Source organism: Lampetra fluviatilis, unplaced genomic scaffold (assembly GCF_964198595.1).
Source record: "Lampetra fluviatilis unplaced genomic scaffold, kcLamFluv1.1 SCAFFOLD_659, whole genome shotgun sequence".
Taxonomy (NCBI): domain Eukaryota; kingdom Metazoa; phylum Chordata; class Hyperoartia; order Petromyzontiformes; family Petromyzontidae; genus Lampetra; species Lampetra fluviatilis.
Window position 1 is genome coordinate 17,501 of NW_027620691.1, and position 13,218 is coordinate 30,718.

Below are 13,218 nucleotides of genomic sequence, written 5' to 3' on the forward strand. Positions count from 1 at the left end.
AGTCACTCACTCACTCAGTCACTCACTCAGTCACTCACTCAGTCACTCACTCAGTCACTCACTCAGTCAGTCACTCAGTCAGTCACTCACTCACTAACTCAGTCACTCACTCAGTCACTCACCCACTCAGTCACTCAGTCGCTCACCCAGTATGTCACTCACTCACTCACTCAGTCACTCACTCAGTCAGTCTCTCAGTCACTCAGTCACTCACTCAGTCACTCACTCAGTCAGTCACTCACTCACTAACTCAGTCACTCACTCAGTCACTCACCCACTCAGTCACTCAGTCGCTCACCCAGTCAGTCACTCAGTCACTCACTCAGTCAGTCACTCACTCAGTCAGTCACTCATTCAGTCACTCACTCAGTCAGTCACCCACTCAGTCACTCAGTCGCTCACCCAGTCAGTCACTCAGTCAGTCACTCAGTCAGTCACTCACTCAGTCAGTCACTCACTCAGTCACTCACTCAGTCACTCACTCAGTCAGTCACTCAGTCAGTCACTCACTCAGTCAGTCACTCACTCAGTCACTCACTCAGTCAGTCACTCACTCAGTCACTCACTCAGTCAGTCACTCACTCAGTCACTCACTCAGTCAGTCACTCACTCAGTCACTCACTAACTCAGTCACTCACTCAGTCACTCACCCACTCAGTCACTCAGTCGCTCACCCAGTCAGTCACTCACTCAGTCAGTCACTCAGTCAGTCACTCAGTCAGTCACTCACTCAGTCAGTCACTCAGTCAGTCACTCAGTCAGTCACTCAGTCAGTCACTCAGTCAGTCACTCAGTCAGTCACTCACCCAGTCACTTAGTCAGTCACTCAGTCGCTCACCCAGTCAGTCACTCACTCAGTCACTCACTCACCCACTCAGTCAGTCACTCAGTCAGTCACTCAGTCAGTCACTCAGTCACTCACTCAGTCAGTCACTCAGTCAGTCACTCAGTCAGTCACTCACCCACCCACCCACTCACTCACCCACTCAGTCAGTCACTCAGTCAGTCACTCAGTCAGTCACTCAGTCAGTCACTCACCCAGTCACTTAGTCAGTCACTCAGTCGCTCACCCAGTCAGTCACTCACTCAGTCACTCACTCAGTCAATCTCTCAGTCACTCAGTCACTCACTCAGTCACTCACTCAGTCACTCACTCAGTCACTCACTCAGTCAGTCACTCACTCACTAACTCAGTCACTCACTCAGTCACTCACCCACTCAGTCACTCAGTTGCTCACCCAGTCAGTCACTCACTCACTCAGTCACTCACTCAGTCAGTCTCTCAGTCACTCAGTCACTCACTCAGTCACTCACTCAGTCAGTCACTCACTCACTAACTCAGTCACTCACTCAGTCACTCACCCACTCAGTCACTCAGTCGCTCACCCAGTCAGTCAGTCACTCAGTCAGTCACTCAGTCAGTCACTCACTCAGTCACTCACTCAGTCACTCACTCAGTCAGTCAGTCAGTCACTCACCAGGCGGAGTACCGCTTTGTCCGACGTTCCAGGGTCGTGTCCTGCATGTGAGTCACCCACTCAGTCACTCAGTCAGTCACTCGCTTAGTCAGTCAGTCAGTCACTCAGTCAGTCAGTCACTCACCCAGTCAGTCACCCACTCAGTCACTCACTCGCTTAGTCAGTCAGTCACTCAGTCAGTCAGTCACTCAGTCACTCACTCAGTCAGTCACTCAGTCATTCAGTCAGTCACTCAGTCATTCAGTCAGTCACTCAGTCAGTCACTCAGTTAGTCAGTCACTCAGTCACTCACCCACTTAGTCAGTCAGTCAGTCACTCAGTCACTCAGTCAATCACCCACCCATTCACCCACCAACTCACCCACCCTGATATCTTGATAGAGTAATGTTATGAATATTCACTGTTGGATGTGATGGTGGTGATGTTGATGTTGTTGATGTTGATGTTAATGTTGTTGTTGTTGGTGTTGGTGGTGGTGATGATGTTGTTGTTGTTAATGTTGTTGTTAATGTTGTTGATGATGTTGATGTTGATGTTGTTGATGTTGTTGATGTTGTTGTTGTTGATAATGTTGTTGATGATGTTGATGATGTTGTTGATGTTGTTGTTGATGTTGATGTTGTTGTTGATGTTGATGATGTTGTTGATGTTGATGTTGTTGATGTTGTTGATGTTGATGTTAATGTTGTTGTTGTTGGTGGTGGTGGTGATGTTGTTGATGTTGTTGATGATGTTGATGTTGTTGATGATGTTGATGTTGTTGATGATGTTGATGTTGTTGATGATGATGATGATGTTGTTGTTGTTGTTGTTGATGATGATGTTGTTGATGTTGTTGATGTTGTTGATGATGATGATGTTGTTGATGTTGTTGATGATGATGATGATGATGATGTTGTTGATGATGTTGTTGTTGTTGTTGTTGATGTTGATGTTGATGTTGATGTTGATGATGATGATGATGTTGATGTTGTTGATGATGTTGATGATGTTGATGTTGATGTTGATGTTGATGTTGATGATGTTGATGTTGATGATGATGTTGATGTTGTTGATGATGTTGATGATGTTGATGTTGTTGATGTTGTTGATGTTGTTGTTGATGTTGATGTTGATGTTGTTGGTGGTGGTGGTGGTGATGATGTTGATGATGTTGATGATGTTGATGTTGTTGATGTTGTTGTTGATGTTGATGTTGATGTTGTTGGTGGTGGTGGTGGTGATGATGTTGTTGTTGATGATGTTGATGATGATGATGATGTTAATGTTGTTGGTGTTGGTGGTGGTGATGATGTTGTTGATGTTGATGATGTTGTTGATGTTGATGATGTTGTTGATGTTGTTGATGTTGTTGATGTTGATGTTGTTGAGGTTGTTGATGTTGTTGATGTTGTTGATGTTGTTGATGTTGTTGATGTTGTTGATGTTGTTGAGGTTGTTGATGTTGTTGATGTTGTTGATGTTGTTGATGTTGATGTTGTTGATGTTGTTGATGTTGTTGATGTTGATGTTGTTGATGTTGATGTTGTTGATGTTGATGTTGTTGATGTTGTTGATGTTGTTGATGTTGATGTTGTTGATGTTGTTGATGTTGTTGATGATGTTGATGATGTTGATGATGTTGTTGATGTTGATGATGTTGATGATGTTGTTGATGTTGATGATGTTGATGATGTTGTTGATGTTGATGATGTTGATGATGTTGTTGTTGATGTTGTTGTTGTTGCTGATGTTGCTGCTGCTGTTGATGTTGTTGATGTTATTAATGTTGTTGATGTTGTTGTTGTTGATGTTGTTGTTGATGTTGTTGTTGTTGATGTTGTTGTGTAGCTGCACCGAGGGCTACGTAGGGGAGCGATGTCACCAGGTTGATATCTTCGCCGTGCGATCGACGCCGGACCGAGAGGCCAACATCGCCATCACGGCAGCCATCGCCATCGTCACCATCGTCGCCATCGTCGCCGGCTGTGTCTGTTACGAGTGAGTAGCACCATCGTCGCCATCGTCGCCATCGTCGCCATCGTCGCCATCGTCGCCATCGTCACCATCGTCGCCATCGTCGCCATCGTCGCCATCGTCGCCATCGTCGCCATCGTCGCCATCGTCACCATCGTCGCCATCGTCACCATCGTCATCATCGTCGCCATCACCACCATCACCACCATCGTCGCCATCGTCGCCATCGTCACCATCGTCACCATCGTCGCCATCGTCGCCATCGTCGCCATCGTCACCATCGTCATCATCGTCACCATCGTCGCCATCGTCGCCATCGTCACCATCGTCGCCATCATCGCCATCATCACCATCGTCGCCATCGTCGCCATCGTCACCATCGTCGCCATCGTCGCCATCGTCATCATCGTCACCATCGTCGCCATCACCACCATCACCACCATCGTCGCCATCGTCGCCATCGTCACCATCGTCGCCATCGTCGCCATCGTCGCCATCGTCGCCATCGTCGCCATCGTCGCCATCGTCGCCATCGTCGCCATCGTCGCCATCGTCGCCATCGTCGCCATCGTCGCCATCGTCGCCATCGTCGCCATCGTCGCCATCACCGCCATCACCACCATCGTCGCCATCGTCGCCATCGTCGCCATCGTCACCATCGTCACCATCGTCGCCATCGTCGCCATCGTCGCCATCGTCACCATCGTCACCATCGTCGCCATCGTCGCCATCGTCGCCATCGTCACCATCGTCGCCATCGTCGCCATCGTCATCATCGTCACCATCGTCGCCATCACCACCATCACCACCATCGTCGCCATCGTCGCCATCGTCACCATCGTCACCATCGTCGCCATCGTCGCCATCGTCGCCATCGTCACCATCGTCATCATCGTCACCATCGTCGCCATCACCACCATCACCACCATCGTCGCCATCGTCGCCATCGTCGCCATCGTCGCCATCGTCGCCATCGTCGCCATCGTCGCCATCGTCGCCATCGTCGCCATCGTCGCCATCGTCGCCGGCTGTGTCTGTTACGAGTGAGTAGCAACATCATCACCATCACCACCATCATCATCAACATCATCACCATCACCATCATCATCGCCATCATCACCATCACCACCACCATCACAACCATCATCAACACCATCACCACCACCACCATCACCACCACCATCACCACCATCACCACCACCATCACCACCATCACCACCACCATCACCACCATCACCACCACCATCAACACCATCACCACCATCACCACCATCACCGCCATCGTCGCCATCATCACCATCACCACCAACATCACCACCACCATCACCACCATCACCACCACCATCATCATCACCACCATCACCACCATCACCACCACCATCACCACCATCACCACCATCACCACCACCATCACCACCATCACCACCATCACCACCATCATCATCACCACCATCATCATCATCGCCATCACCACCATCGCCATCACCACCATCACCACCATCATCACCACCATCACCATCATCACCATCACCACCATCATCGCCATCATGACCATCGTCGCCATCATCACCATCACCACCATCACCACCACCATCACCATCACCACCATCACCACCACCAACATCACCACCATCACCACCATCATCGCCATCATGACCATCGTCGCCATCATCACCATCACCACCATCACCACCATCACCACCACCATCACCACCATCACCACCACCATCAACACCATCACCACCATCACCACCATCATCGCCATCATGACCACCATCACCACCATCACCACCACCACCACCATCACCACCACCATCACCACCATCACCATCACCACCATCACCATCACCACCATCACCATCACCACCATCACCACCATCACCATCACCACCATCACCATCACCACCATCACCACCATCACCACCATCACCATCACCACCATCACCATCACCACCATCATCACCATCACCACCATCACCACCACCATCACCACCATCACCACCACCATCACCATCACCACCATCACCACCATCACCACCACCCCCACCATCACCACCATCACCACCATCACCATCACCACCATCACCACCATCACCACCATCACCACCACCCCCACCATCACCACCATCACCACCATCACCACCCCCACCATCACCACCATCTCCATCACCACCATCACCACCATCACCACCATCACCACCATCATCACCACCATCACCATCACCACCATCACCACCATCATCACCACCACCATCATCACCACCATCACCACCATCACCATCACCACCATCACCACCATCACCACCATCACCACCATCACCACCATCACCCCCACCACCACCACCATCACCACCATCACCATCACCACCACCACCATCACCCCCACCACCACCACCATCACCACCATCACCATCACCACCACCACCATCACCACCATCACCACCATCACCACCATCATCACCACCATCACCACCATCACCCCCACCACCACCACCATCACCACCATCACCATCACCACCATCACCACCATCACCCCCACCACCATCACCACCATCACCATCACCACCACCACCATCACCACCATCACCACCATCACCACCATCATCACCACCATCACCATCACCACCATCACCATCACCACCACCACCACCACCACCACCATCACCACCATCACCACCATCACCATCACCACCACCACCATCATCACCACCATCACCACCATCACCACCATCATCACCACCATCACCACCATCACCACCATCACCACCATCACCACCATCACCACCATCACCACCATCACCACCACCACCACCACCACCACCATCACCACCATCACCACCATCACCACCACCATCACCACCATCACCACCATCACCACCACCATCACCATCACCACCATCACCACCATCACCACCACCACCATCACCACCATCACCACCATCACCACCACCATCACCACCATCACCACCACCACCATCACCACCATCACCACCACCACCACCACCACCATCACCACCATCACCACCACCATCACCACCATCACCACCATCACCACCACCATCACCACCACCACCATCACCACCATCACCACCATCACCATCACCACCACCACCATCACCACCATCACCACCATCACCACCATCACCACCATCACCACCATCACCACCATCACCACCACCATCACCACCACCATCACCACCATCACCACCATCACTATCTCTGTGTCTCAGGCGCTATAGGCAGAAAGTCAAGAACAGAAGTGGCTGTTTTACATCAACGTCGGCCGAGTAACATCACCCCAGGTACTCACTCAGTCAGTCACTCAGTCAGTCACTCAGTCAGTCACTCAGTCACTCACTCACTCACTCAGTCAGTCAGTCACTCAGTCAGTCAGTCACTCAGTCAGTCAGTCACTCAGTCAGTCAGTCAGTTACTCACTCAGTCAGTCACTCACTCAGTCAGTCAGTTACTCAGTCAGTCAGTCACTCAGTCAGTCACTCACTCAGTCAGTCACTCACTCACTCAGTCAGTTACTCAGTCAGTCAGTCAGTCACTAAGTCAGTCAGTCAGTCATTCACCCACTCACTCACTCAACCACCCACCCACTCACTCACTCACCAACTCACTCACCCACCCACTCACCCACCCACCCACTCACCCACCCACTCACCCACCCACTCACCCACCCACTCACTCACTCACCCACCCACCCATTCACCCACCCACTCACCCGCCCACCCACCCGCTCACTCACCCACCCACTCACTCACCCACCCACTCACCCACTCACTCACTCACTCACTCACCCACCCACCCACTCACTCACCCACCCACTCACTCACCCACCCACTCACCCACCCACCCACCCACTCACCCACCCACTCACCCACCCACTCACCCACCCACCCACTCACCCACCCACTCACCCACTCACTCACCCACCCACTCACCCACCCACTCACTCACCCACTCACCCACCCACTCACCCACCCACTCACCCACTCACTCACCCACCCACTCACTCACCCACTCACCCACCCACTCACCCACCCACTCACCCACCCACTCACCCACCCACTCACTCACCCACCCACCCACCCACCCACTCACCCACTCACCCACCCACCCACCCACCCACCCACTCACCCACCCACCCACTCACCCACCCACTCACCCACTCACTCACCCACTCACTCACCCACCCACTCACCCACCCACTCACTCACCCACCCACTCACTCACTCACCCACTCACCCACCCACCCACTCACCCACCCACCCACTCACCCACCCACTCACTCACCCACTCACCCACCCACCCACTCACCCACCCACTCACTCACCCACCCACTCACTCACCCACCCACTCACTCACCCACCCACTCACTCACCCACCCACTCACCCACCCACCCACCCACTCACCCACCCACCCACCCACTCACCCACCCACCCACTCACTCACCCACCCACTCACCCACTCACTCACCCACTCACTCACTCACCCACTCACTCACCCACTCACTCACCCACCCACTCACCCACCCACTCACTCACCCACCCACCCACTCACTCACCCACCCACTCACCCACCCACTCACCCACTCACCCACTCACCCACCCACTCACCCACCCACTCACCCACCCACCCACTCACTCACCCACCCACTCACTCACCCACCCACTCACCCACCCACTCACCCACTCACCCACCCACCCACCCACCCACTCACTCACCCACTCACTCACCCACCCACCCACCCACTCACTCACCCACCCACTCACCCACTCACCCACCCACTCACTCACCCACCCACCCACCCACTCACCCACCCACCCACCCACTCACCCACTCACCCACCCACTCACCCACCCACTCACTCACCCACCCACTCACTCACCCACCCACTCACCCACTCACCCACCCACCCACCCACTCACTCACCCACTCACTCACCCACTCACTCACCCACTCACTCACCCACCCACCCACTCACTCACCCACCCACTCACTCACTCACTCACCCACCCACTCACCCACCCACCCACTCACTCACCCACCCACTCACCCACCCACTCACCCACCCACCCACTCACCCACCCACTCACCCACCCACTCACCCACCCACTCACCCACCCACCCACTCACTCACTCACTCACCCACCCACCCACTCACCCACCCACTCACTCACCCACCCACTCACCCACTCACCCACCCACTCACCCACCCACCCACCCACTCACTCACTCACCCACTCACCCACCCACCCACTCACTCACCCACCCACTCACCCACTCACCCACCCACTCACCCACTCACCCACCCACTCACCCACCCACCCACTCACCCACTCACCCACCCACCCACTCACCCACCCACTCACCCACCCACTCACTCACCCACCCACCCACTCACCCACTCACCCACCCACTCACCCACTCACCCACCCACTCACCCACTCACTCACCCACTCACTCACCCACCCACTCACCCACTCACTCACCCACTCACTCACTCACCCACTCACTCACCCACCCACCCACTCACTCACTCACCCACCCACTCACCCACCCACCCACCCACCCACCCACTCACCCACTCACCCACCCATTCACCCACTCACCCACCCACTCACCCACCCACTCACCCACCCACTCACTCACCCACTCACTCACCCACTCACTCACCCACTCACTCACCCACCCACCCACTCACCCACCCACTCACCTACCCACTCACACCCACTCACTCACTCACCCACCCACCCACTCACTCACTCACCCACCCACTCACCCACCCACTCACCCACCCACTCACTCACCCACCCACCCACCCACTCACCCACCCACTCACCCACCCACTCACCCACCCACCCACTCACTCACCCCACCCACTCACTCACTCACCCACCCACTCACTCACCCACCCACTCACCCACCCACTCACCCACTCACCCACCCACTCACTCACTCACCCACCCACTCACTCACTCACCCACTCACTCACTCACTCACCCACCCACTCACCCACCCACTCACTCACTCACCCACCCACTCACCCACTCACCCACCCACTCACTCACCCACCCACTCACCCACTCACCCACCCACTCACTCACCCACCCACTCACCCACCCACTCACCCACCCACCCACTCACCCACCCACTCACTCACTCACTCACCCACCCACCCACTCACTCACCCACTCACTCACTCACTCACTCACCCACCCACCCACCCACTCACCCACCCACTCACCCACTCACTCACCCACTCACTCACTCACCCACTCACCCACCCACTCACCCACCCACTCACTCACCCACTCACTCACCCACCCACTCACTCACTCACTCACTCACCCACCCACTCACTCACCCACCCACCCACTCACCCACCCACTCACTCACCCACTCACCCACCCACTCACCCACTCACTCACCCACTCACTCACCCACCCACTCACCCACCCACCCACCCACTCACTCACTCACCCACCCACTCACCCACCCACCCACTCACTCACCCACTCACCCACCCACCCACTCACCCACCCACTCACTCACCCACCCACCCACTCACTCACTCACCCACCCACTCACCCACCCACCCACTCACTCACCCACCCACTCACTCACCCACCCACTCACTCACTCACCCACCCACCCACCCACCCACTCACCCACCCACCCACCCACTCACCCACCCACTCACCCACTCACTCACCCACCCACTCACTCACCCACCCACTCACTCACCCACTCACTCACTCACTCACCCACCCACCCACTCACCCACCCACTCACTCACCCACCCACCCACTCACCCACCCACTCACCCACTCACTCACTCACTCACCCACCCACTCACCCACCCACCCACTCACCCACCCACTCACTCACTCACTCACCCACCCACCCACCCACTCACCCACCCACCCACCCACTCACTCACCCACTCACCCACCCACCCACTCACCCACCCACTCACCCACCCACTCACCCACCCACTCACCCACCCACTCACTCACCCACCCACCCACTCACCCACCCACCCACTCACCCACCCACCCACTCACCCACCCACTCACCCACTCACTCACCCACCCACTCACCCACCCACTCACCCACCCACTCACCCACCCACTCACCCACTCACTCACCCACCCACTCACTCACCCACCCACTCACTCACCCACTCACTCACTCACCCACCCACCCACTCACCCACCCACTCACTCACCCACCCACCCACTCACCCACCCACTCACCCACTCACTCACTCACTCACCCACCCACTCACCCACCCACTCACCCACCCACTCACTCACTCACCCACCCACCCACTCACCCACCCACCCACCCACTCACTCACCCACTCACCCACCCACCCACTCACCCACCCACTCACCCACCCACTCACCCACCCACTCACCCACCCACTCACCCACCCACTCACTCACTCACCCACCCACCCACTCACCCACCCACCCACTCACCCACCCACCCACTCACCCACCCACTCACCCACTCACCCACCCACTCACTCACATGATGATGATACTACTGATGATGATGATACTACTGATGATGATGATACTACTGATGATGATGATACTACTGATGATGATGATACTACTGATGATGATGATACTACTGATGATGATGATGATACTACTGATGATGATGATACTACTGATGATGATACTACTGATGATGATGATACTACTGATGATACTACTGATGATGATGATGATGATACTACTGATGATGATGATACTACTGATGATGATGATACTACTGATGATGATGATACTACTGATGATGATGATGATACTACTGATGATGATGATGATACTACTGATGATGATGATGATGATACTACTGATGATGATGATGATACTACTGATGATGATGATACTACTGATGATGATGATGATACTACTGATGATGATGATGATACTACTGATGATGATGATGATACTACTGATGATGATGATGATACTTCTGATGATGATGATACTACTGATGATGACACTACTGATGATGATGATACTACTGATGATACTACTGATGATGATGATGATGATACTACTGATGATGATGATACTACTGATGATGATGATACTACTGATGATGATGATACTACTGATGATGATGATGATACTACTGATGATGATGATGATACTACTGATGATGATGATGATGATACTACTGATGATGATGATGATACTACTGATGATGATGATACTACTGATGATGATGATACTACTGATGATGATGATGATACTACTGATGATGATGATGATACTACTGATGATGATGATAATACTACTGATGATGATGATACTACTACTACTGATGATGATGATGATACTACTGATGATGATGATACTACTGATGATGATGATACTACTGATGATGATGATACTACTGATGATGATGATACTACTGATGATGATGATACTACTGATGATGATGATACTACTGATGATGATGATGATACTACTGATGATGATTGTGATTATTTTACTTCCCAGATTTTCACCACCACAACTCCCGCGGTGGATGTCCTTGCCACCGGCCACAGCACTGTGGAATGGCCCGTGTATTGGTCCCACGATGTCTGTTACATTTATTCTGTAATTATATAAATTAAACCAATTTTAATGCTTTTTTAACAATGGGTCTCTGTGAGTCTATGGGTCTCTGTGTGGTGGTGGTGAGTCTATGGGTCTCTGTGTGAGTCTATGGGTCTCTGTGTGAGTCTATGGGTCTCTGTGTGGTGGTGAGTCTATGGGTCTCTGTGTGAGTCTATGGGTCTCTGTGTGGTGGTGGTGAGTCTATGGGTCTCTGTGAGTCTATGGGTCTCTGTGTGGTGGTGGTGAGTCTATGGGTCTCTGTGTGAGTCTATGGGTCTCTGTGTGGTGGTGAGTCTATGGGTCTCTGTGAGTCTATGGGTCTCTGTGTGGTGGTGGTGAGTCTATGGGTCTCTGTGTGAGTCTATGGGTCTCTGTGTGGTGGTGAGTCTATGGGTCTCTGTGTGAGTCTATGGGTCTCTGTGTGGTGGTGGTGAGTCTATGGGTCTCTGTGTGAGTCTATGGGTCTCTGTGAGTCTATGGGTCTCTGTGTAGTGGTGAGTCTATGGGTCTCTGTGTGAGTCTATGGGTCTCTGTGTGGTGGTGGTGAGTCTATGGGTCTCTGTGTGGTGGTGAGTCTATGGGTCTCTGTGTGAGTCTATGGGTCTCTGTGTGGTGGTGGTGAGTCTATGGGTCTCTGTGTGAGTCTATGGGTCTCTGTGAGTCTATGGGTCTCTGTGTAGTGGTGAGTCTATGGGTCTCTGTGTGAGTCTATGGGTCTCTGTGTGGTGGTGGTGAGTCTATGGGTCTCTGTGTGGTGGTGAGTCTATGGGTCTCTGTGTGAGTCTATGGGTCTCTGTGTGGTGGTGGTGAGTCTATGGGTCTCTGTGTGGTGGTGGTGAGTCTATGGGTCTCTGTGTGGTGGTGGTGAGTCTATGGGTCTCTATGTGGTGGTGAGTCTATGGGTCTCTGTGTGGTGGTGTTGAGTCTATGGGTCTCTGTGTGAGTCTATGGGTCTCTGTGTGGTGGTGAGTCTATGGGTCTCTGTGTGAGTCTATGGGTCTCTGTGTGGTGGTGAGTCTATGGGTCTCTGTGTAGTGGTGAGTCTATGGGTCTCTGTGTGGTGGTGAGTCTATGGGTCTCTGTGTGGTGGTGAGTCTATGGGTCTCTGTGTGAGTCTATGGGTCTCTGTGTGGTGGTGGTGAGT

General features: G+C 53.6%; 1 long non-coding RNA gene across 1 annotated transcript in view; it reads left to right on the plus strand.

The window, feature by feature from the left end:
* The window catches only part of LOC144954264 (uncharacterized), an 18,568-nt gene extending 6,476 nt beyond the window's left edge, over positions 1 to 12,092 (plus strand). The window contains exons 3-5 of the long non-coding RNA XR_013641117.1: positions 3,309 to 3,458; positions 6,665 to 6,736; positions 11,973 to 12,092. This is a non-coding gene — a long non-coding RNA (uncharacterized LOC144954264). The remainder of the gene's footprint in view (positions 1 to 3,308; positions 3,459 to 6,664; positions 6,737 to 11,972) is intronic.
* Positions 12,093 to 13,218: the final 1,126 nt, after the last annotated feature.